The sequence below is a fragment of the Opisthocomus hoazin genome, chromosome 20 (genome assembly GCF_030867145.1).
Source record: "Opisthocomus hoazin isolate bOpiHoa1 chromosome 20, bOpiHoa1.hap1, whole genome shotgun sequence".
Classification (NCBI taxonomy): domain Eukaryota; kingdom Metazoa; phylum Chordata; class Aves; order Opisthocomiformes; family Opisthocomidae; genus Opisthocomus; species Opisthocomus hoazin.
This window is the reverse complement of record NC_134433.1, coordinates 12,948,721-12,974,250: the sequence shown is the minus strand read 5'-3', so window position 1 is coordinate 12,974,250 and position 25,530 is coordinate 12,948,721. Positions and strand designations below refer to the sequence as shown.

At 41.4% G+C, this 25,530-nt stretch overlaps 1 protein-coding gene across 1 annotated transcript in view; it reads right to left on the bottom strand.

The window, feature by feature from the left end:
• PIGL (phosphatidylinositol glycan anchor biosynthesis class L) overlaps window positions 1-25,530 on the bottom strand; it is a 62,318-nt gene that overhangs the window by 31,598 nt on the left and 5,190 nt on the right. The gene's annotated exons all lie outside the window — the stretch shown is intronic.

Genomic DNA, 25,530 nt, shown 5'->3' with positions numbered 1-25,530 from the left:
TCCCAGAATAGCTCTTAGCACTGCTCACTTCCTCATTATTATTATTGGCTTTGCCATAGTGCCTAGGAATTCATCTGGGGCCCAACAGTCTAAGTTGTCCTGAAAGAGAACAAGAAGCCCAGCAACCCCACAATAAAAACTTATGGTTTAAAACTGAAATACAGATCACCAGCAAAACCAGGACCCTGAGGAGCAGACCACAGGACTTCACTCTTTCCTTACTCATTTCTTTTGTTTAGTAAAATGATTTGAAAAAAAAGAACAGTGCAGCAGGGCAGAGTTTGGCACAGGGTACCTTAACCCAGGCACCAAGAAGCCATGTCCAGCTAACACGAGTCCTGGCACCATGGGTTCAAGTAGGACAGACCTCCGGTTTCAAACTGTTGGGCAGGAGGCCCCACTCTTCTGGCAGAAGAGCAGCAAGCGGGCAGGTGGAAGTGGAATGTAGTGTGTTCTTCCTAGCTAGGTTTTTACTACAGGAGTGGCACATGAAGTTCCTGACATGCATCGTAACATGCCCAGGACTCCACAGTGGAAAAGGTACAAACCCAAGAGGAAGGAACAGAAAGTCTCTTACAGCAGCCAGCAAAATCCTTCAGAGGCAAATTACTGAAACACCACAATCTGTATATACCAAATAAACCTAGCACCACTTCATCGCAACCTTAATATTAAATCTGTTTGCTCTTGGAATGATAAATACACCACACTACATAGACAAAAACTGCAGTTCTGATTCTGGCCCGGGTAAGTCATACAGAACTTTGCAACTGACTTAATGGCATGGGCCAGAGCCTCAAAGAGAAGGACAGCCAAAAGCATAATTGCTCCTACCAAAGAGATTGACCTTGGTCTATTCCATGCAACAAATAAACTGCTGTCAGAAACCTCAGGAGAAAGCTTGTAGCCAAACCAATCCCTCAGCCACTTTAATTAATCATCTAGGAAGAGAATGCACAGAATAGTCACTTCATGTACATTTATTTCTCATGCCAAAACTTATGTAGATACAGATGCAACTTCAGCAGAGATCTCCAGAGGACGATGGCCTGGTTCCAAATGCAGCTTCCCATGTCACAACATTCCAGCTTCCCTGTACCAATTCCATCCAGAAAGCGGTTCCCTGACTCCTCAGCCTCCCACAAACAACCGCCTCCTGCAATCCATTTGATCTATGCAATGACATGGGAGCATTACTTCTCGAAGTCATGGTGTACCCACCCATGATAACACTGAGGTTCTGATGCCCTGAGCTCTCTAGCTGGGTGCAAATTCTCTTACTCCCATCCAGTCACTTCCTTTTGTAAGACAGCTTGCATCAAGCAGTTAAACACCTATCTTAACTGTGAGCTTGATCCCACAAATTTCACTGACATGCAAAGTTTCTGCTCATGCAAACAATCCTCTTGCAGGCACTGTCTTGCCAGCCCCATCCATGTGAATGCCCTATTTACATGATTACATGAACAAGCTCTAGGCCAGGCCCTGCTCGCTCTCTGCAGCCGGCAAAAACCCGCACTGGCTTCCAGGGCAGCCCAGCCAGGAGCTATGAACTATGCTTGGAACTCAATTTGCAACAGCTAAGCAGGCCTCAACGACAATGAACAAAATGAGTACAACAACGCAATGACCTTTATCGTGCAGCCTTCCTCCCCTCCGCTCTCTGATCTAATGGGAGCGTTATGCAATGGTTTTGCTATAGCAACAGCCGGAGCGATCGGCAGTAACCCGGCTGCTGCCTGCTCGGCTCGGCTCAGCTCGGCCAGTGGTGCCGCGGGGCTGCAACGCAGCCGCCGACCTTTGGCCCAGTAGCGAGCCTCCCGCTCGCCCAGCAGCGCTGCCGGCCTGCGTACGGTGCTCACAGCGCGGGCGAGCGGGAGGCTGCTGGCAGCCGCCAGCCTCCAGCCTCCAGATGCGCTTCGAGGACCAGAACAAGGCTGGCGAAGGCTGGAAATAATTAACTCCTGCAAGAGGGGGCTTCGCGCTCCAGCAGCTGCCTGCAGTGGCCCAGGAGACAGGCCACCGCGCAGCGCGAGTGGTGCTTCGGCCCCCGACACCACTGCAGGAGACCAGGCGGGGCGAGTAAAGATATCAACAAGCTTTAAAGAAGGGAACAGTTATCTTTTTTTTCTTCATGAGTGGCAGACGAGCGAGGATAATGAACTGGAGCTGGGAATGTAACGTCCTCACCAAGCACAGCGTGCTACGAATTGCACGTACCCGGGTTGCATGGGGGTGCACGGCCTCGCCCCGTGGCACAGAACCCGGCTGGCGCAGCATCCCAGCCCTGGGCTCTGGAGAACCTCACAAGTACTGGGGGCACAGGGAGAACCTCGGAGACAGGGAAGCTGTGCTCTACAGGTGCGTTGCTAAAATGGTTATTATAATCTTACAGCACCATACTGTAAGAAAAAGTTGCAGCTTGCCAACCTGCAGCCATGCCATCACAGTACCAGCAGGACTACTACTTCAGCACTTTTACAGCATTTATTTCCACACACTAACAGATGTTCATTAACTAACCCCCCTGTGAAGCTGGTATGGGGAAGTAAGCAAGTAATAATCTCCACATTTTATAATGAGAGAATTAAGAGCTAAGTTAACTCTCCCTAGAGAGCCCGAGGCAACAGCGCTGAGTCAGGGGCAGAGCCTGGGACCGAGCTTTTGAGTTCCCGGCACGCAGCACGGCCGCAGCCCAGCGCTGCATCACCCACGCTCACTCCAGGAATACATTTTACTGCCTGGGGCAAAGAACAATCCATTTTTCAACAGGCCTCTTATATGTGCTCTGCAGAGCCTCATGTATTCCTGGGTACTTGGACAGAGCAGAAAACACATTCACAGTTCCAAACTATGCACCATGGCACCAACATCATAGGAGCTGCTTAAAAGTACCCACCAAAACCTGTCGATGGTCAAAGTGTTGACCTCTGCATCACGTAACTGTGCTCTGGACTGCATTGCTATGACACAGCCCTGGATGACTGTTTCTAGCAATATTCTTCGCCACTTTTCCTTATGCACATGTTATTTAGGAGTAGTCTACACAAACTCATGTCTTGCCCTAAAATATTGCATTCTCCAGTAAAACCTCATTATCCCCAGTAAGAGGTTATATGGATTTCTTTACTTTGCTATGATGACAAGATCATTGTAACGAGAATGGTCCCTGCAGATACAGCACTGAGAAGCAGGAATGCCTTGGTATCAGAACCCCGTCTGACAGCTAGATCTTCATCCACATTTATGGTTACATCTAAATATAAATGTTTCATAAAAAACATTGAAAGGAAATTTGTTAGTTCTGGCTAAAAATTTAAGAACTGAAAAAGTTTGAATGAAATCAGTGGCTCAAGTCTCATTTTTGAAGAAACAGGATCATTGCAATAAAGTGTTCTTTGCCCCTTACTGGTAAGACTGGCTGAATTCTCTGATATTCTTGTATGAGTTCTGCATGCAGTACTCCCATTCAAGCCTCAATCTATTTGCACAAATTCTGCAAACCCTTTACTTCTCTTCCCTGCAGATCAAACCTCTGTCTGCCAATGTTTCTTGCAATATTATACAATGTCTTCTCCAAGGCAAACGATAAACCAGCCTTGGCAGCCCATCATGTGGCTGCTTACAAGAATAAGAGAAATGCTGAGTATTTGGCCTATGAAACAGAACTACAGGCAGAAAATATTTATGACAATGCTACTGTTTAAGTAAGAAAGACCATAATTTATTACAGATGTGACCCTTCCTTCCAAAACGAAAGGTTTAAATATTGCTGATGCTGTGTAATGACATGAAGTAGAATGCACTTAATGAAGACTACATCCAAATTATATTGTGAATTGATTCCTTTCATACCCTGCCATTTTGCACCCCAAAATAAGCACAAATTTGGCTTCTTTCAAGCATTGTTTGCCCGACCTTTCCATGCTCAGAAGGCTTAAAAACTGATGTACAGGAAAACATTCATCCTTCATCTGAAAACAGACTCCACATTTACACATTTAACAAAATTCAGTTAAATATTAACTATTAAAGAAGAGAAAATTACACATAACTCAGAAAAGAGTTGTTAATCTTACAGTCACAAAAACTATAAAGAATGTAGAAAGTATGTTCAGGGAGGGAAGGCTATATAATGAATTATTTCAGTGCAAGTAGTAAGTGCAGAGAAATAGACTGCAACATTAAAATGAGAGTGTGTTGAAATCACTGTATAAGGAGTATGCAGGTAGAACAAGATAGTTAATATGTGACTTGTTAGAAGAGGGGGCATGACTCGGCATGGAACGGTAATCAAACTGTTTTAATTTAATGCTTCAGTTGGTACAGAAGGATCAGATAACAAAATACTCATCCCAAATCCCATTTCAGTTTCTGAAGAACTATTTCAGTTCCCTGTACTGCAGTAAAAATATTTTTTTGTTTTTAATAAAAACTGATTGAAGAAGCTACAGGAGGCAAAAGATGCTCAACGATGTCCAGCAAAGCATTCATTTCCCTTGTTACCGATCTCTCGTTCAATAAAACAGATTATGGGTCATAAAACACCATCCACATTTCCAAAATCTAGTGTACATTAGGAAAAAAGGTGGACATGTGACAAATGAAAACATACACTTTCCATTTGCTTCACCAAGTTCTGCTTCCTACTTTTAAAAAGTTGATGTTGTATCACCAAAACAGCTATGCTTCCTACAGAACAAATTACTTTGACATATTGAGTATCCTCTACACCATCTTACTCACTATAATGAAAATATCTATGTATTTTTTAACAATTTGTTAGCATTACCTACCTCCTAACAGAGTATCTTGTTCTATTCCTAGTTGCTGTATGTTGCGAATTCTGGATTGTTGGCACTCTTTGTTGGTGGGTTAAACAAAATTCCTATTTGGTGTTGGGGTTACATGAAACGTACTCCCAACGTAACAAATGTCCCTTTAAGGAATTTATTCTTTTTAATAGTTTGCTCTAATCTGAAGTACTGCACCCACCAACTTCTAATTCAAGCTTACACTAGAACCAAAAAACTTTGCAATTTCATGTATACTGACTGAACTAAGGCCAAAGGGAATAAAACCATTTAGCTTTCACGTGAACTCAGAAGAAGAAAGGCTTCTTTGGCAATATAATTACAGAGCACAGATCTTCTAAGAGGAAATGAACTACAGGGATTTATATGATTAGACTTTTTTTTTTTCCCCTTTCCTTATTATCGATAGCTAGAGCTCTCCTTCACTCACCCCGTCCAGTCTGACAGCATACAATGAGGAAATTCTTAGCAGGCAGGAACAGGGACTGTTACAGAGAGATGTTTCAATGGGACACTGTTATGAAGTAGAATGCATCAAAGATTTTTTCACAAGGCCCACCATCCTCATTTTGTGTATCTGCAGCTCTAACACCTTCCTGAAACTGATTAAAGAAGGAAGCAGCGCCTGTAGCCCCTTACTAGTGCTTTCTTTGCCTGGCTTGTTAGAGAGATTATGGCCAAGCACATACTGTGCTGTTTGGAATCTGTGTGGTCCCAGCCAGTCCAGTTTCGAGTATCTCGTCCATCTTGGTTGTTGCTGCTGAGGAGACCTGAACAACACTTCAGCTATATCAAGAGCTTGTTTGTACAAGGAACTGAGGCTCTGTTCCATCCCATAACCTTTCCAATATCCAGACAAAGCCGGAGTAGGCAACTGTGAAACACTTCACGCTCCCACATTCAAATGCTGGCAACACGCCGGGTTGTGGCAGGCAATACTCAAGGACAGTGACTAGTTTACTTAGTCATCTTGGTAACATTGTAGTTGACCCGGGTTGACCAGATCAGTGTGACTTCATCATCATAAACAGAAGGAAACAATTGCAACAAGTGGCGGAGCTAATTACTGTAGGTTCCTTCACTAAACAGACTTTCTCAAACTTGTGTGTCTCACGTTCATGACCTTTGGCCTGCCTAAGCATTCAAACCATTCTGTGTAGATACCTGTGACAACGAAGTAAGTTCCAGCTGTTTACTGTGTACCATAGATCTCTATATATTTATTACCTACACAGCCCCTATGGTTCACAAGAAGCAGTCAAGCTAATAAACACCTATTTACATTGTGTCAGTGCTCTAGGATCTCTACTGCAAGTCTGCTAGTTACAAGGTACAACGTAAAGTGCACGTTCTACCTATTAAGTGTGTTTACACTGGTTTACCTTAAAGCCTCTCTTTCTCTCGCTCTGTACAGTAAGGCAGCTGTGGAGATCATCTGAGACACTAAAGCAAATGGTCCCCTGATGTAATCATAAGGGAGCTGGAGGAAGGGCATTTTCAGCAAGAACCTTGACAGCAGAATCTGCTTCTGTTTAAGCCTGACTTGCTCTCCTAGGAGAAGCAGTATGACAGAATGTTTTGCAAAAGATTTGCATTTATATGCGTGGCTCAGTCCTAAATGTTGCTCCTTGTCCCTACAATAATTACACCAACTGCTCAGTGGAGATGTTTTCTAAATTGAAATAAATAGAATCAACACAGACTTGAGTTAACTGCACTGTCACACAGCATGAATAAAACTCACTGATGGATACTCTTGGCTAGCATTCAGCAGGGATTTGGTCATTGCTATTGTTATGCAAACTGCATTTTAAATGGTGTGCTAGCAGTTTAAAAATCCCACTTCTGTCTAACGTTTATGCACTACTGTTACCAGTAACTCCTAGGATTCCTCAAGTAGAGGTGCATATTTACCTCTGTCACACAGCACAAAGGAAGAAAAAGAAATATTTCAGAAAATAGGTATGTACAGCTGTAAAACCATAACACCAACATTTCTCCAACACCAGACCATTCTTTCTCATGCTGCCTGATGAAGTGCTACAGTAAAAGAGACTCCTGGACCTTCACTTGGTTTTGTAGTTTACATATCCTTTAGATGATCTGACAAAATGACTGCCAAACTTCTAAACATGGTCACTTCCTTTATCATCCCAAACAGACAAAGGTTGTTTCAGTTCACTGCTAAGGCACTGAGGCATGCACAGGTCTCATCTGATTACAGAGAGCCTGTAACGCCCCGAGGCTGTAGAGACTGTCAACACAGCTGTCCCTGTGTGCTAAGACAAACGTCCTGCTGGGCAATCTCGGAATCAGAATGGAAACACATCTTCTGAAATGGATTAGGGGTAAGGACAAGGACTGTAAATAGGCCAGGCAGCCAGGAAAGTTTATAAGGTATTATTAAAGGAGTTCTATTGAGCTGTTAGAAAGTGCCTTGACCCTGGTGCTGTTTTGCAAGTCTAAGCATTCTTAAGTATTTTATTTCTCTTGTCACCTGTTGCTAGCAGAAGTATATCTAAATTAACGTCTTCTGAGCCTGTCTTGCGTTAGACACACAAGACCACACAGAATATGTAAAAAGCTCACAAAGAAGGGAGGTGCAGAGATCTGCATGCTAATGGCATAATCAGTTCTTGCAAGGAAAGCAGTCTCGCTGCACCAGCACAGAGGGGCTCTCGCCTCCCCCATCCAGCTGAGATGCAGTGCTCACTCACCCGGGCGCAGGGCTGTGGTACCACAGCAGTACTGCTCTGGGGACCCTCCTGAGCTACCCCTGCCCGGCCACATCCCTGCAGAGCAATGCACAGACCCCTCCTGCTCACCTCAGGGAGCACGATCCTTGCAGAATTTCTTGTTGCCTCTGCTGAATAACAGATGAATAGAGAATGCTTTAACAAAAATGTGCCACTCCGCTAAATCTTTCATTAAAAGATCTCCAAGACTTCTCAAAACATGTGACACAGCAGCCACATTGCCCTCCCTTTGAGGTACAACAGCCATAATGGACATCCTTGTATGGGGATAATGTGACATGGAGAGGACAGAAAATCCTGGCACCACTGCAGTCCACAGCAAAACTCTGCTCCTTACTGGAGCTCTGCTCAGGAACTTGTCTCTTCTGACACACTCTGCAGCAGAAGCAAACTACAGCAACCCTGTCTCCCAGTCTGTGTAAACACTGAACAAGTCCGTCTCCTGAATTCAAATCCCGAGGGTTAAACATTCCCAAATTATGGCCAATACAGATCATTTTAAGGCCAAACTAGTCTGGGCTACATTGTTTAAACATTAAGTTCTACAGGTTTCCTTCTCTAATATCTCTTTTTAAATTATTTTTAACTGATTTTCTGGTCATCTGTGGCCTAGAAAATGATTGATCCAGAAGACATCTACTCCAACATCTGGGCTTTCTTTAAACAAATTCACAAAAATGATGAATCTTCTCCTACGTAACACTATTCCTTCCTATGTCCATGCTTTTGGTGTTGTACTCATGACTAGAGGCTCACGCACTCACATCTCAGCATGTACATTATGCTGGATAAGCCAAAAAAACACATTTTCAGTTGAAAGCTTGCCCAGACATCTAATATCTTATCACTGAAATCTGAAATTTTCTTTTGCTCTGAGTCACTGATAAAAAATTTACTTCATGGAACATCTGAAGTGGGGGGGGAAGAAGAAAAACAGCCACGTAAATCAGGCTCTCTAAAAGCACTGTCAGTGAGCACTTCTGTCCCTATGCCTTGTCTCTCTCAGTTAGGCTGCTCAAATGGCCAGTGATTGTCTCTGACATTACAAGGACATGGTACGGGCCCAACGCAGTGATGATCCCTGCCGAGGATGTGCTACTTTTCTCTCCCAAAGAAGTTTCATGGATGCTAGGATCAGCAAAATTCCTACCCACCTCTGCCTGAAGTGCAGGACAGGTTGATTTCAACTCCCTCATTTTAAATATGTGATTTAGTTACTTCAAAAACAACTCTATAGCTAAGCATAGAATTTAATTTTTACAGTTTATTGTATCAGCAAGCAGGGAGTATTTTTCCCCACTAAATGAATTTTTATTCATGGTTTGTGCAATTTTGAGTTGAAATGGAAGCTGGAGCTCAAAGTCATTAAAATAGGATTTAATAATTGTTTTCTAACAACTTAGTAAATTCTATTAGAATTTCTGGAAATACATGGAAAAGCTTACCAAAACATAGCATTAAAAAGTAACAGATCTAGTAAACAAAGACAATATTAACTGTAGTTAAGGAGATAAAGCAGTTGGTTTTGGAACACACATGCTCTTCAGGCATCTAAAAAATTAGCAGAACAGACTTTCACATCTATTTTTATTCACAGACCACAAGACAGAAAAAAGCTTTCCTCCTTCAGTTCTGAATGAGCTTCTTAACTCTGAATTACCTAGTTTCCAAATTAGGTAAGACGAGACAACTAAAATGGAGTCGTCGTGCACTCTAAAAAAAGTCTAGCGATTAGTCAGAGACCTCCATCAATTCAGTGGTTTTACTTTCTCTTAAACATTGGCAGGAAAAAGCATACTGCCTGCCTCTACTTTCATGTAAGTTATGTTATTAGACTACTTGAAGCTTAGTTCTTAGTACAGATGGTCATAAACGAACAGTAAATCACAATGTTGTATTTTAAACCATTTAATTTAACATAATAAAATATTAAGAATTATAATAAATTTTTATCCATTCTGCTCCAGTGGCTTTTGGTTTTGCAGTGGAAAAATCAGGCTTGCAAGCTAATTAATTCTTATGATTGATTGTAGTTACCATCGTTGTCACAGATTTTTAAAGCCGTCAGGGACCACTGTCATCACTCTACTCATACAACATGCTGTGTAACAGCTCAACAGATCTCATCTAACGAATCTCTTCCCTATGTTGATCCTCCTGTATCACTATCAAGCCATGTCATGGATAAAGCAAACAGCTCAAGCATCTTAAACATCCATCATCAGGCCTGTTTTCCACATCTTTCATCATTCTGGTGACTGTTTCCCAAGTATTTTCCAAATCTCAACATCCTTTTGGAAATGCAGATTTTATACCAGGATACGGAACTAGAACAAGAGACTCCCATACAATATGTGAAGAGGCAATAACATCTCCTTACTGCTATCCATTATTCCCTTGCTCACGTAATCCCATCCACATTCTGTGTTCTAGCTATGGCACTGGGAGCTGATGTTTGACTGGCTGCAGTTATGCCCTAAGAGCTTCTTTGTGTCACTTCATACAGTCAGCTTGTAAGTGTGCCCAAGAGTTTCATCTGGGTGTACTTCAATTACTAATTTTTAACAAAGAATCACTGACTTTTAGTATTTGACTGTAAATGGCTATATACATTTGTCAATACAGGCACTTTCCCATAATAGTTTTTGCTATTTATAATTCACTAGGTTGCTAATAGGTTCCCACTTTCAAAAACTGGGAAATACATATGCACAGGTGAAGAAATTTGTTTAAGTGACACACTGCAGTATTCATTGAGCTAGGCTTGGCTTAAAACAAAGGAATCTTGGCTCTCGTTTCCATGTTCAGGTTACTGAATACACTGCCTCAAGCAAATGAGTGTGCACTAATCACTTCAACTCCTTCATCTGTTTAAGTGCAGATGAAGGAGAGGAAACAGCGCAAAGATGCAGCATCAGCAAATTGGACAGGTACCTCCTGCAGCCGTGATGTTCATTTTACTGGTACAATAAAGAACTGATACACTTGGGTTTGCCCTCACGTTCTGCTGAGAGGACAAAAAGAGCCATTGGTCATTACCCTTCCACTGCTGAGCTGAAGCACGTGAACTCACTCGTATGGATTCAGTATTTGCCCTTGAACTGGTGTGGGCTGCATTTGGCACTCTGCTTTTAGATCAATATATAACCCAGGCGTAATCTTATCTGGCAGGAACAGGGATATTGGGGGGAGGGGGAGGAACACAGCCTCTAGAGGTGGGGAGAGCAGCTCTTCTAAATGTTAGTGGGTTAAGAATAGAAAGGTCAAATGCCTGCCTTATCAGAAGGCCCCATGTGCAAACAGGCACCAAGCTGCAGCAACCAGAGCACAAGCTGGGTATAAATGTCGGGCATTAGTTACTGCAGCTGCAAACACCAGAAGTAGAATGGTGGAACTGGGAAACCTCTCATGACACTTCTGGTTAATACAGGTCACTGGGAAAGTCCAACCGCCAAGACTGGCTGGAGATTACTTGAGTATTATAGCTGCTGTAGAGCCAGAGATCACTTGTGAGCTGTGTGAAGGCCCCAGCAAAGGTACTGTGGAAGGACACTGTGAGTGTTAACAGAATGAGCCACTGTAGGAGGGGGTATGGAACGCGTTGCTTATCAGACATCCTGTGCTGGCAGAGCACTGCTCCAGGTTGCTTTTGCAAGAGCATGCCTGTTCTGCTGGAATAAGGGTATATGAGGATGGAGATAAAAAGTCCTTCCTTACCTCCTTGTAGATACCGAGAGCACTAAATGTAGCAGAAGCTGTATGAGGACTCTGTACTGAGGGTCTTCAACTCTGCTTTACAGTACTTCTTTGAGCATAATGCATAAAGGATCGGGATGGAATACGAGACGAGGCAGCACAGGAAAAAATGTATCTATCTCCCTTAAACACTAATACATTTTTAGCCCTGTTCTAATTAATCTCCTTATTGGCATCCAAGGAAAGAGGCCAAAAGTTGTATCATGTTAGTCAGTAATCTTGCAGATGCAAGCAATCAACTTGAAGCAACAATGAAGTGTACCAACACTCACTGGTGTATAGAGTTACTCCATTATGAGTAATATTGCGTGGGATCTGTGTCTACAGTTTGTTCACCAGTGCTTTCAGTGTGGCGCCTTTTGCCTGCAAGAATTTGTCAATAAAATTAATCAACCAACCAATTGCCATTCTCAGAAAAGATCAGCAGTGAGCAGCCATGTTTGAGAATATCGCTGTTCCCTCTCTCCTGGTACAGGGGCTGCCCCAGAAGAAGGCTACCTGGCTTTGGGAAATAGATACAGGATAGCTACCCAGCACGATTCCCTCCTTACTGCAGCACAAAGAGCATTATTCTTGTCAGCCTGTCCCCAGCCGTAAACAACTATCAACAGACAGGGCTAATTACTGGTTAAAACACTAAGAAGAAAAAATAACTGCAAATAAACCAAGACTAAAGATATTTTGTCCCACAAAAGGGATAAACAGGGTTTGTACTCATAGCTTAGAGACCATATTCTAACTGTTACATAGCTACTTTAAGTGGTAAAGACAGAGTTACATTGAAAAACAAAAAAGAAATGCACCCATATGAAGCCATTGCTCTCTGAAAGATGATTTTAGTTTATGTTTGTTCCACAAAGTGACTACTCTGCAGTTAACTGGATTTGCCTCTAACTCCAGCCATAGGGGAGAACATCATAACTTACTTAAATTTGTAGGCTGCATCCTTTATGCAGCAGAGCTCCTAAACAGGCACAAATGGCTTATTTTGTACACCAGCATTACTCGGCATCTGTTCATCCCGCAGTTTTCTGCAAGCATCTGTTCATTCGCTGACATACACGCACTGCTCTACTGCATTACCAGCCTCACTTTCAGCCTAGAAACTCTCGAGTTCATTCATTTGAAAGAGCACAGATATACAGCAGCAGACATTTTTCACACACATGGCATTACTGAGTGCTATTCACAGTTGCTGCTTCAATCCAGAAGCTCCTATATTTTCAGTGATAGCTCTGATATGCTAATGATTTGTGATGTTTTCTGAACTCTCTGGGGGAAGAAAAAGACTGTATAAAAATGTAGGATGTTTTCCTTTTTATTCACAGCAAGAATGACTTTTTTATCCTATGAGTCACATCCCAAAAGCTTCACATGGCTGACAGCCTCAAGAGATGTAATATACATTCTGGAGAGCCACTACAGGAGAGAGAGAGAGTCTTTTCCATCTCTCATTTCTTGAGCTAAGAGTTTAATTCAACTTAATTCAATTTAGCGAGTAAGGAATACAACCCGAGTCTTCCAGCAACATAGTGACATCTTCTGAGTCGCTATGAATTTGAATGAAATAATTCAACCTATGGCGATTCTCCTACAACCCCTCCTGGTTTTGTTATGTAGAAGGCAATTTTCAAAATGCTGCCTCAGCTTGGATGTTTATTGTGTGTACGTGTCTGCCTGCTACAAGTCCTCTCTGTGCCTCTCAGTCAGACACGCGCTGTCGTTTTCTTGGCTCTCCGTCACAGATGCCAACAGTGTAAAAGCACAAGGGTATTACAGAAATACCAACCTTCTTCCTCCCCGTTTAACATGTTCATATTTCAAAAGATGATTATATGAGCACATTTATTGCAGCTGAGACTGTTTAAAGATTCAAAGGCATTGGACAACTAAAATGTATAGCCTAACATGACATTAAAAGCAAGTTCAGGAGAGACTGTATGCAATTTTCTGATCTGTATTGTTTCTACGCTGTCATCATTTTGAGGGATTTGATATTCTGCTCTTTGGTTTAGACCCTAGAATGGCATTTGAATTTTTACCATAATAAACCTTCTCAACAGACTTTGCATTTTCATTATTCTGTCCATGTAAGCCACAAGGATATTTTTCGTCCCTAAATGTCCAATCTGCAGGGAATGGTTGTGAAACGCCATTATTTCCAGGAATTGCTGGCAACCTACTGCTGTCTGTTTTTCTCAGTATTGCCTGCATTTTCCTTGTTCAGCTTTAAAAGCCAAACTTGGTTTGCAAAAATGTCTGGGTTTCTTGATGCCAGAACTGAATAAAGACTAGAACAGGACAGAACTAGATGGTTTTATTATGCTGAAAAGCCATTAACTCACATTACAGTCTGTAAAACAACAGGAATATAAAACTGGAAATAGATGCTCAGCCTTAAATCCTATTACTCAGACATTTTCCTAGATGTTACCAATAGCCTTTCTAAGCCATCACCTTTACTTGATCCCTATGATCAAAACCAAGTAGATTTTTCTTGTAAGTTGTAAGTACTTGGCTTTTCGTTATTCACTAAAGTGAAAATAATCTGTAAAGAAAGGCAGCCTGAATTCTCCAACCTGCATGATGTCTGCTACAATTTGGTCTTCAATAGGCAGAGGTAAAGAACACAGACATCTATCCTTAGTTGCCTAGTAAAGGAATACACTCCAGTGTATGTGTTCAAGAAAGCTGGAAGATGTGAAAAATATTCTGGATTATTAAAATCTTTTATCAGTCGCGATGGTCCAAAAGTTATAATGGAAAACTCCCCATCTAAAGGTTACCTGTAGGACCACACTGTGATCTCAGCCACCCATGGCAGTAGCTTCAGAGAATGCAAGGGAATTACTCCAAAGTTATTTTGGTAGGACCAAGATCAGAATCTGACCACATCCAAACAAAAACCAAACAATGTTACAGGCTATAAGAACGATCATCAGTAAATGGGGTGTAAAAACAATGAAGAGCTCTATGATTCTGATGCACTTCAGTGACTGAACAGATTCCAGCCCTATTGCTCCTCCTCTCCAAAATATCTTGGACTTCATTCTGTGTTCCTGAGGCACTCCTGACAGACAGCTCTAAAAACTTCTCTAACAAACTTATAACTGCCTGAGCTTTCTCAGCTAATAGTCTCTTGCATTCAGTTTGGGAAAGCCATAACGTACGGAGCGATGTCTGAGGCCTGCTTTCTGGGAAGAGGAAATCGACCATACACGATGTCAACCGAGTTCATTCCTAAATGCAAACCACATTGGGCTGTCGAGCACGATAACAAAAACCTGCTGACCTAGTTTCCTGCAGAACAAAATCCTCTGTCTTCCCTCCTCCTGTGCCAAACCTAAATCAGATCTCCTTCTTTGGAGAGAGAAATTAACCCTTTGAATAGCAAGGAAAACACTAATAATGATCCCTAACACTTACACAGTGTTTTACACCATGAGAATAGTATGTAAACAGTAATTGGTCCATCCCCACAGCTATGCAGAAAGGCAGGATTATTAGAGGATGAAAGAAAAACACAGAGGTCAGAGACCTTAGCAGAATTCAGCAGAGAACTTAAAATTTCTCTTCCTTCAAAATTATTTTGAAGTGAGAAGCTCCATGCTCTAACCACTTTGCCTGGTAACCCTTCTACATTTGCTCTATGCAATATATAAAACCTTCATCCATGACGTGGCAAAAAAATAACGGCACAGCTCAGCTTTTTGAAAAACTGCATCAAACCGCTCAAGAAAGGACTATTGTTCTTCCCAAATTTTGCAGTGTCAACTTGCGAGTCCATTTCTGGTAGATGAGAGCTGACTGTATTTGCTCCAAGTGTTTGGCAAAAGCATTCACTTTTAATGGCTTCACTTCCTCAGTGACGCAATGTTTCATTTGAAGGGATGCCTGGGGGAACTTCAAAATGGACACAGAATGCAAAAATAACAGGGCATGTCACAACAAACTCAGCCAAGAAAATACAAAAGGGAATTCTCTTGTAGGATGCTTCAAAAGGCGGGCCTGGGTCATGTTGCTGCAGAGCGGCACCCCACTGCAGTCAGCTAGAAGCATTTGGGGAGCCTCAGTTCCGAGGCTGCTGAGAACACCTTTGCTGGTTCACACAAACACTGTCAACTGGAGGAGCTTTCAGTCACCTGCCAAATAGGGTTTTATTAATGGGAAGAGTGGAGATAACAAATGCTGTGCCTAACTGCTATATAGCTTTACAAGCAGCCTTTTACAATGAGGTGGCCAAAGTGCAACCTGCAAGCAAAACTGCTGATGGAGCTCTGTACTGCAGACAGAGCTTTCACCATCGTTGTAAGAAAGCAGACCCTGCAGCAAATACAGTTTCATCATGCACTGCTCCCTTATGAACTGAGATAGCTCTGCCTGCACCCAGACACTACCCTGGGACCTGAAACCTCTCCATCACCATATGCTCCGCTGGCATCTGTCTCATGAGGTGCAGCAGCCAAGCTCTGCACAGCAAAGCTTGAGAGCCTCTGCTACACAAAGCAGCCTAGTTGATTAACACACCATTGGAGAAAAGACTGAAACAGGAAAGTGATAACTAATAGGCATGCTAGCAGTACCATTTTACCTGTGAAGCTGTTACTGTCACTCTTTCAATCTGCGGGGAAGCTGTTAAGAGAGCACAGGCTCACAGAGCAAAGACAATGCTTAACATAGCGTACCCTCCAGGGAGTTTGGAAGTGAAGAACAAAGAACCTGGATTTGATAGCTCTGCAAAGGTTGTTGTAATTACGTCTATTCTCTGAATGCTGCATCTTCACAGGTAAACTCCACAAAAGCTTCTGCTCCAACTTTGAAATGAGGAACACAAAAGTCTCAGTTCTCACAGACTTATTACTAACATTAGTCAGTGTCAGAAACATGATGATGGAAAAAAAGCATCTTATTCATCATATCTGGTCCCAGAGGGGTTATGAGTTGTATACGGTTATTTTATTGACACAAACAAGTTTTAACTTCTATTGTCTTGCAGAGGAAGAGCAGGCTGAATTCAATTCTGGCTCACGCATAGCTGCAATTCTAGCCAAATCCCAGCCACACAACTTTTATTACTGGGAGGATGTCAGAGGCAAAAGACACAGCTGGATATTCAGATCCCAGACTGAGTTTTGCTGTGCTGGCAGTTTGACAAACCAGCTTTTGATCTGTATGTAAACAGAGCCAATCTGAACTGGAAGGTCATTAAGAGAAAACACATTTTACACAACATCTATTATGCAGTTGCTTTTCCAACTTTCCCCACACTAACATTTTTTTTTAAAAAAGACTTTGTCTCCTCTTGTTGACAGTTTCAATCACAATTTGTGGTCCTCCTGAAGCCAACAGCCAACCCCCACTGACTTTGATGGGACCAGAAGATGGCTCTGAGGAAAGAAAGAAATTAAGATGTCCAAGATTCTACAGCTCCAGTTCTACCACCTATGTAGAAGAAGAGGGTTGATGTAGACCCAAGAAACACGTTGTATAAAACCACAGAATTTGTAAGTCTATATCCTCACAAAAATTTCACTGAGTCTTTACAGTGTCTGCAGTCCAAATATTGCTATTCCTATGAAAAATAAAATAGTTCAGTCAACATGAAAGTAACTCATCTACTCAGAAGTGATGTCCACACAGGAATTTTTTTTTTTGCTATCCCGACAATGTCTTTTTATATAAAAAAGCCAGAAAGGTCCCCACTGAATGCTCTGCAATTATTTTTTTGGGGAGGTGAAATTCTTGGGTATTTCCTTCACCTCATGGTCCTGTCCCAAAGGCCCCAAGGACACCCTACTTCTGCAGCTCATCAACTCAACCCTTTGAGTCTGCCATAGAAGGGGATGCTTCCCACTCATCCCTTGGGCACTGTAAGCACTGCTTCCTATGTTCTCTTACTAGCTGCCAGCATAGGAGATGCCTTCTGACTTCAATGGGAATTTTGAAAACGAGCTCAAGAAATGAGAATTATATTGCTAGCAGCATATTGTGTCATTTAAAGTGATCTGACAGCCTTTGACACTATGCCTTGTAATTGGAAACATTCTGTTCTTAACGAGCCTACTAAAAGCCTTGCTCACAAGGCTCAAATATTGATTATTCCATACATTTTCTAGTCTGAACTAGCAAAGTGAGATGAAGAGAACAGGAATAAACCAACAGCTGGTTTTAATGTCATGAGGTCTCTGGATGCACTGAAACTTCTCACCTCCCAGAGACTGAGGCAACTTGGAGGAAGTTGCTGCAATTACCTCCAACTGAAGTGTGAGTACAGATACACACAAACTGCAGGAGCTACCTAGTACACCTAGGATCCTGACCTGTAGGGAAAACAGGAATCGAGGTAACTGCTCTTCTCTAGACTGAATCCCAAAGGGAAGTTTGACCAAGAGAGGCTGCAAACCTCCTTCCTCTGTTTTCCAGCACAGTAACTACTTGACATGCAGAAAATGCAATTCCATTGCAGATGCAACTGGATGATGTTTCCAAACCATTTCATAGCTTCAGATCTCACAGCTTTATTTTAACTGTGGCACTTAAGTTTTTGTACTGTAGCTACAATTAAAATAAGATTATGAGAACACACAAAGAAACCACACTGTTCTTGTGAACAAGGCGTTTACGCCCAATCCTCCATTATTGTGAGAAGACTTTAAAGAGTGTTCCCAGGAGAAATAAGAATATATTTTCCCTGAGTAAGCTGGGAGGAATGCAGAGATTCAAAAGCTTAAGCCGAATCCATGCTAGATTTTTTTCTGTTTGTTCCTCCTCTTTGATTAACTTACTGTGACTATTTGGTGTAACTGTTACTCTTTAAAGAAAAGAGTTGACCATTTTCTCTTCTCTGACAGAAGACCGCAGTCTCCTATAACTAACAGCAAGGCATTTGCAGCTGCAGGTTAAAATGAGTGACTAACAGAGATGTTGCTGGGCTATCAAAGCAGGGAACCTCCTGGGGTCAAAGGGGAAACGCCTGTCATTCTCCATTAGTTCCTCAGGGTATCTGTTGGCGAAACACACTGTATTGTTCCACTGTGCAACTGGCAAAATCAATAGGTTGTTATAGTTTGTAATGTTTAAAAGGTGACTCTTGGGCACAACTGCTGAAAATAGCTTTAATCTAACGACGGTATCTTTCTATGTTGGCAGCCTACTAGCATCCTGAAGGAAATCCACACAAAATATTTTAATATGAAACCCCGAATTTTATACTGGAAACCAGCAAACCCAAAGACACTTCCTTCTGCATGGACGCAAGTGGTCTAGTTACAAAATCGCTCCCGTCACCATATCTGTGTTACCAGGAGACGGCAAAGCTGGGACACAAACCACCCACAAATTCAGGATGGGTCATTCAAGCTTTCTTTGCTCCAAAGATGTCTCTCCTTAACGTACGTGAAAGCCTTTTGAAAGCCATCAATAAAGGAATAAAAGGCATTTCTGAAAGTATGAACTAAGAAAGAAGAAAAATATGACTTCTAGTGGATTTCCCTGTTCTAGCGCATTTCCCTGTCTTCAGCCCTAGCCAGTTTTCCCAGACTCCTGAAACACAGCTATAATGCACGGCCTTATTTCTTTTCTTTCTATCAGCTTACCAGTGCTGACGTTTTTTAAGTTGAATCAAATTTGGATCAGCTTTGGGGGATGGCTGGGATCCCTACTCTCATATTTCATGTTTTGAGATCAGTATTTCATGCTTTTTATTCTGCTAAAATGATCTCGAGCATTAAAGGTACAAATCTCAATGCTTAGTATTTTGATTCGATTTCCATAAAGACATTTTGTCCTTTAGCAGTACTCCTTCACTTCCTCCTGCGTTTCTTCAGAGCCCTTGGCTTCTCTGGCCAGACTCTTGCTCTTAATCAAACCCTCCTGTGACTTCACTGATGTAGTTTGACAGGTCTCTGTTGACATCTGAAGGAGAATCCCTGAATGTTTTGAAAAGCACCATAGCTCATTGCTCCACAGAGGTAATCTGGGGGACATGCCCCCTTAGCACTGAATGGATCATTTTCCCTTTCACTACAGACCCTTCGCTCTTATTGTACAGCAAGGAAGTTCATTATGCTAGAAAGCTGAGAAATGACCTGGTTCACAGAAGCCCCAAGGGAAAAAAAGAGCAGATTTCCTCATTGAGGAAAATATCTAACTTAGGACAAAACAGCTACATCTAACTTACTGCAATAATTGCCGTTTTTTCAGAAAGCAGCTTTCCTGGAGGGCAGAGAGACATCTCAATCCCCAGAAGAATTTCCTCTTCAACTATTGCATGGAGAAACACTTATAAAAGCATAAGCCAGAAGGCAGGCTTTGATATAATCCTTTTTATAAAGTGTTCTGATGTCCTAAAATAGCAGCATGAGCTGTCATGTGGTAAGCATTTTGGAAAAATTATCTGTTTATTTAGAAATGTAAATAAAAATCTGTGGCCAAATATTTTATTCTCTTCTCAGAAATAAAACAATTTACACTTCAAGAATTATACGAAATAGGAGTGAAATTTGGCTACAGTGATTACACTAGCATCAACATACCCAGCTGACTGACAAAGGCTTCGGATGTTCTTGTAATGGTAAAGTGTGTTAGTACTCAGGATGATTATGGGTATGTCTGACCGATTCAAAAGATGTAGGTTGATTTCCCTGTAACACAAACTGAATGCGCGACCAATTTACATCTAAGATTTTCTGGTCCCACAGATACCATTCTTAATTAAAGAAAACTCTGCAAAATATAAAGGCTTTTACAGCATTGCTGGGATAAGTAAGATGAAGAGAATCCCACCGCTCTCTACTGAAATACGCAGTTCTAGAATAAATCATGGCAGCAATTTTAATCAGCACATAGATCAGCTCTTTAGAACTATCAATAAAATAAAATGTCAAACTATAATAACACAACGAACTCAGGAAGACAAAATGTAACTAATTGCCACAATTATACCAGGAGAATTAAAACTATTAAATATTGATCCAAAAATAGGAAATACAAGAACAGGGAAAGATGAAACACCAGGGAATAATATCACATTTCTGATAAGAAACACATCAGAGGATAAATACATTTTTTAAAAATCCCATTCAGCCAGATGACACAGGTCTGAACATGAGCGAGTCAGAAACTGGTGTGAAATCACTGAGAGCTTTGCCACCAGACTTGATTGAGGCCAGGATTTTATCTCTGCACTTCTCCTGGTGCCCTCAGTTTTCAGGCAAGCTTTCTTAACTGCAGTCCATATTCTCACTCTACAGCTTGCATCTTCAGCTTTCATGCACTTAGCACCATGCATTCTAACCAATAAAGCCATCAACAAACCACCTAAGTACAGTAAAACCAAACTGGATCAATGGGATACACTTCTTAACTATCCGTATATACGTTTCTAAATTCTGATGAAATGGTTCAAATTTCCAGTTACATACTTCATTCTCTGAAGGGTATGAGTGTTTTTATATATTTCTGATCATCACCATCAGACATACACACAAATTACTTAAGGACATATTTTTCCCATGACCTTGCAGACTCACTTCTCTGACATGGGGTGCTTGTGGAAGGAAGTTCATTAGAAGTTTAACTTGAGGAAGTGCAATAAAGCCTATTTACCTATTACCAAGCCAAACAGCAAAGAATTATTTTACGAAACAAAAAGAAAAACATAATTTGAGCCTCTCTGCAGCCTCACAAAAAGCTTGCAGATAGCTTGTGGTTCTGCACGGGCAGATGTCCTCTCTCTTGTGCATTGTCTAATCAGAGCCCTTTTGGACTTCAGGGAAATAATAATAAAAAAGCAAATGGAGTGGAAACAGATGTAACATTATTTGCAGTAAGCCTTTGTACTGTGAATGGAAAATTTTCTAGTTTACACAAATCTCGGCTATTATTTTCTTTGCGGTGTAAACTTGAGCCAAATATTTTCTGTCAAGTTGAAGATGCAAACAGTCAGGTTTACTTTCTGTCCAGTACAACCGTGCACAAAAGCTTCAGAAGTTGCAGTAAATGCCTGATATTTATCTTTCCATGAACCCAGAACAGATCTAAGGAAAAAAAAGAATAATTTAGGCTTCCTTTTTGCTAGTTCTCGTCTGAAAGTGAAAACAGCTTAGAAAACATCTCTTGTTTACGTGTAATGTTACAGAATAGCAGACAGCCAGAGCATTGGTAGATGTGCCCAATGTTAATGGGAGCTTAACTAACTCTTCATTTTAGATCAACCAGATACTAACTCCTGGTTTTCCATATACCATGAGAGAGCATTTTCTAGCTCAGCAGCATGTATTCACAGATTACTTACTTACAGATAGCTTTCTCAGCTATAAATAAATTCCTGACAAAGTACACTTACAAGTCCAAAACCATGGCAATGACTTGTGATCTGATAACTGGTTTTGGAGACTAGAGCACCTTCATCTCACTGTGTTCTCGGGACCAGACAGGGCAACAACCAAGCAAATGTGTAGCAGTGCCAGATCAAAGAACAGCATCCAAAGCAGCTCTTACTTGAACATTTTTTCTCTTCACATTACTACTGACACATTGCTTTCTACATATCCCAAAGAGTAGCCAAGAGAAACCATCTCTGTGTTTTATGATAATGCACAACTTGCTTTTTACTTGTTTACAAGCTCTCCTCTTGCTAAGCTGAACCTTGTCTTTGCCACACATCTCAAGCGCAAACCAGTTACTCAGACTTGTTCTTCTGAAGATGGAGGGAGTTCTGCCCTGCTCTGCAAGTACTCATGTCCTTTAAGTGGACCCTGTGCCCATAAATTACCAGAACAATTTAAACTTTAAGCTAAATCTGGCAGCAAAGTCAAACCTCAAGAACAACAGAACTTTTGGTGAAAATGGATGTCCCTTTTTGTTCACAGTGCAGTGACCCTTCTGCCACCACAGAAACATCTGGCATCTGATTTACCTACTATTTCAGACATATCATTGTAGCAGATTTGTCAGTTGAGTTAGTCTGTGTTTGCATTAGAGGTATCTATACTACTCATATTTCAGCTATGCTTGTTCTACCTTCACTACAGATCTGTAGAACATACAAGTCTTTGTGAAAATTAAGCTGGTATCATGACACAGTAGATAAAACAAATTATATCTCATCTTTACAGCTACAAAAAGTTCATTGATGCAGCACATAAGACAATAAAAATGTATCAAAAGCACAGAGTTTACACTAACATTTATATCATTAATGAAATGACTTCTATCTTGCATGAGTTTCAGACCCTACTCTCTTGCTACTCCTCCCTCACCCAGCAGCAGGAACAATTGTGACAGTACAGAAATTAACTCTGGACAATACAAGTCCTAGTTCTGACCTGGGCTGCTCCAAGTATTAAGCCTAATGCAGGAATGGTAACAAAAGCAGACTGTAAAATTTCTCTCTCCCAAAAGCAGCTGTTCAGTTGGTATAGTGTTGGAGCTATGAAAATTGCGTGACTCGGGACACCTCTGCAAACCTGCTGCCTGACATGTTTTTCACAACTAGGAAGAGTCCAGTGCTCGAATCTAAAATAGTCTGAAAAGGCTGTCTGCACGCCCTTCTGCTCACCTACAGTAACTGGACAGTAACTGGGTGCTGCATGGTCACGCATGCCCCTTTCCACTCCCAGACAGGCCCTCTACAGCAAAGAACATTTCTGCAGGAGATTCAGGTGGACCTCCAATCTCTAGGGATGAAACGTGGGTACAGTTTGGAGCCATATTTGCGCAGAAGATTTGAGTTGTTTTCACCTGAGGTAACAAACACAGTAACAACCTCAAACACCCACTGAAGAATCAGTGCAAAGAAATTGTCTGATAGACTGAACTAGTCCTGTCCTAGGAATCCTGGTTATAGTTGAGAGAGTCATTGTTTCAGGCAAGGAAGGGCTTAATAAGGAATTGGGCTTTAACACAGATCTCATCATGTGCTGACTGACTGAAGCTTTCTCTTTACAAGTTCACACACAATTCAAGATGCCAATACCTGCCTGGCCAAGTGAGATTACAGAGCAAGTCAATCACCTTGCTTTTCAGATGTATTTCCCCTTTTACATCTTGAAAATTCTACTCACTCACTTGTAGATCACGAAAAGAAAGAGGAAGCAGCATGACTCAGCTCCACACTACAATGGCTGGAGCAGATCCAGACCTAGCAATCCTTTGGGCTTTCCTTACCGCAATACAAGTCTGCAGCTTGGATAATGTAAAGCATCCAGTATTTTTACAAGACACGTTAGATGGGCAGCATGCCAGCTGCAGTCCTTAAGCAATGTGCTAGTTCTTTACACTGATCGAAAATTATCTTCTGAAGAGTGTAGGAAGGGAACAAAAGAAGCCAAAGGGCTCAGATTTTAGAGTACCTATGCAAGACAAAATGCTGAAGAACTGCCTCCCGAACTGTATTCCACAGACACGAGTTTACATAGAAATCTAGCAGTAGATAACATATTCATTTAGCAAGTTTCACATCATGCCATACTGGCAAATATTTTTGTATAATCTGTAAATTACAGGAGTCATAACAGAGGCACAGGAAAGCTACTGACCTTAAGGAATTCAGGAACTTTGAGTAAGTTTCAAGAACCCTGAGTCTCAGTGCTTTGCCTAAACCACTGGAAAATAGTACTCTGAAAATTAGCTAGTCTAAAAATTCATTGTCATACAGAAATTATTGCTGATTCCCTACCATTTTGCTAACACCTCATCCATAGACGTTTTCCATAAAAAGTATCCACACGGTGAGTTATTGCAGAGCAAATAATGCACTGTAAACACACTTAACTTCACTGTGTAAACAAGCTCTGAGCAAAATTCAGCAAGCACTTCCGTTCACTCCCTGAATGCTCAAACTTGGACAATTTGATGGTTATCTCATAGCAATCTAACCTCGGAGATAAAGACCTGAAATCTAAACCTGATTCTTAGAACAATGTTGTACATTCTAGTCCGTGCCCAGAAGCTTTGGGCAACAGGATGGATCTGTCTTTTCAGGCACTGCATTCACTAGGGGAAATCATGTATCAGTCCTTACTTACCTAAATATGAGCAATACTAGTAATGAAAGCAATAAAGAGGCACAATCCAAGTTATTTCTCTGAAATAGCCCAAATCTTCCTACAGAGTGGACCAAAGTATTACTTGCAAAAAGCAGTCTGTGTACGCTGAGGATGACTGAGCAGTATCGGGAAATCTGCTAACATAATAACCAACCTCGCGTTGCCTTAGAGCATGAAAGGCCAGTAGGCTTCTGGGCTCTGTGTTAATCTCCAAAGACGGTTCACTGAGCAGACTTTATTCTTAGCAAAGCTAAGCAGCTTTTTTACTTTCCCCTCCCCAAAACGTTTTGGGCATTGTCATATGATTGTACTACCAAACCCGAAGTTATCCAAAACCAGTTCACGAGAAGTGAACGGAAACAACTCTCTTCATTCCAAAAGAAAAACAACTCCTATGCTGTTTTCCTAAGTAAAAACAACTCCTATGCTGTTTTCCTAAGTGAGATGAAAACTTGGAGAGAAACCTAAAGCTAAAAAAAGCCAAGAACTCAAGAAGATTCATATTCTGGACTGTGGGTTCTATTGCCTTAGCTCAAGGGAAAATATGTTCATGGGAAAAGGGCCTGCCTGGAGCCAGATTTTTTTCAACTCTGACTTTTCTAGTTGGCGTGGCTTTAAATCAATATGTTGCTATTAAAGTTCTTTCTTCATAAACAAAAATATTCTTTATAGCTTGTATAATAGTTGTTTACAATTGAAGGAACCACTTGTACCATGTTTCCTAGCCACCAGTATCCAGTTCAGCTACCATCAACCCTAGTCAGACAATAATCAGGCAATTTAATAGGCCTTTACAACATTAGTTCTGAGATTCACTGATTCAAATTGTTAATTCACCTTCCCAGAAGAGAGTTCTTGAATTAATCCCAAAACAAAGAAGTGTCAGCTTTATCACGTACTTTTATATCTACACACAACTAAAGAAAACAACATCACACCTGAGAAAACCAAAAATCTTGTATGGCTTAACTTCAAAGAATCTCACTATCATGTTATTATGGACTGTCTTTAATACCACAATTCACTTTTGTCTTTAGCCAGGACTAAACCAGGTTATAACTACAACAGAATTCCACACTAATCTTGTGAAGACCAGCCTACAGACAAACCTGCCACAGCCAATTCAGAGAATTTGTAATTGTATAACACTGCAAC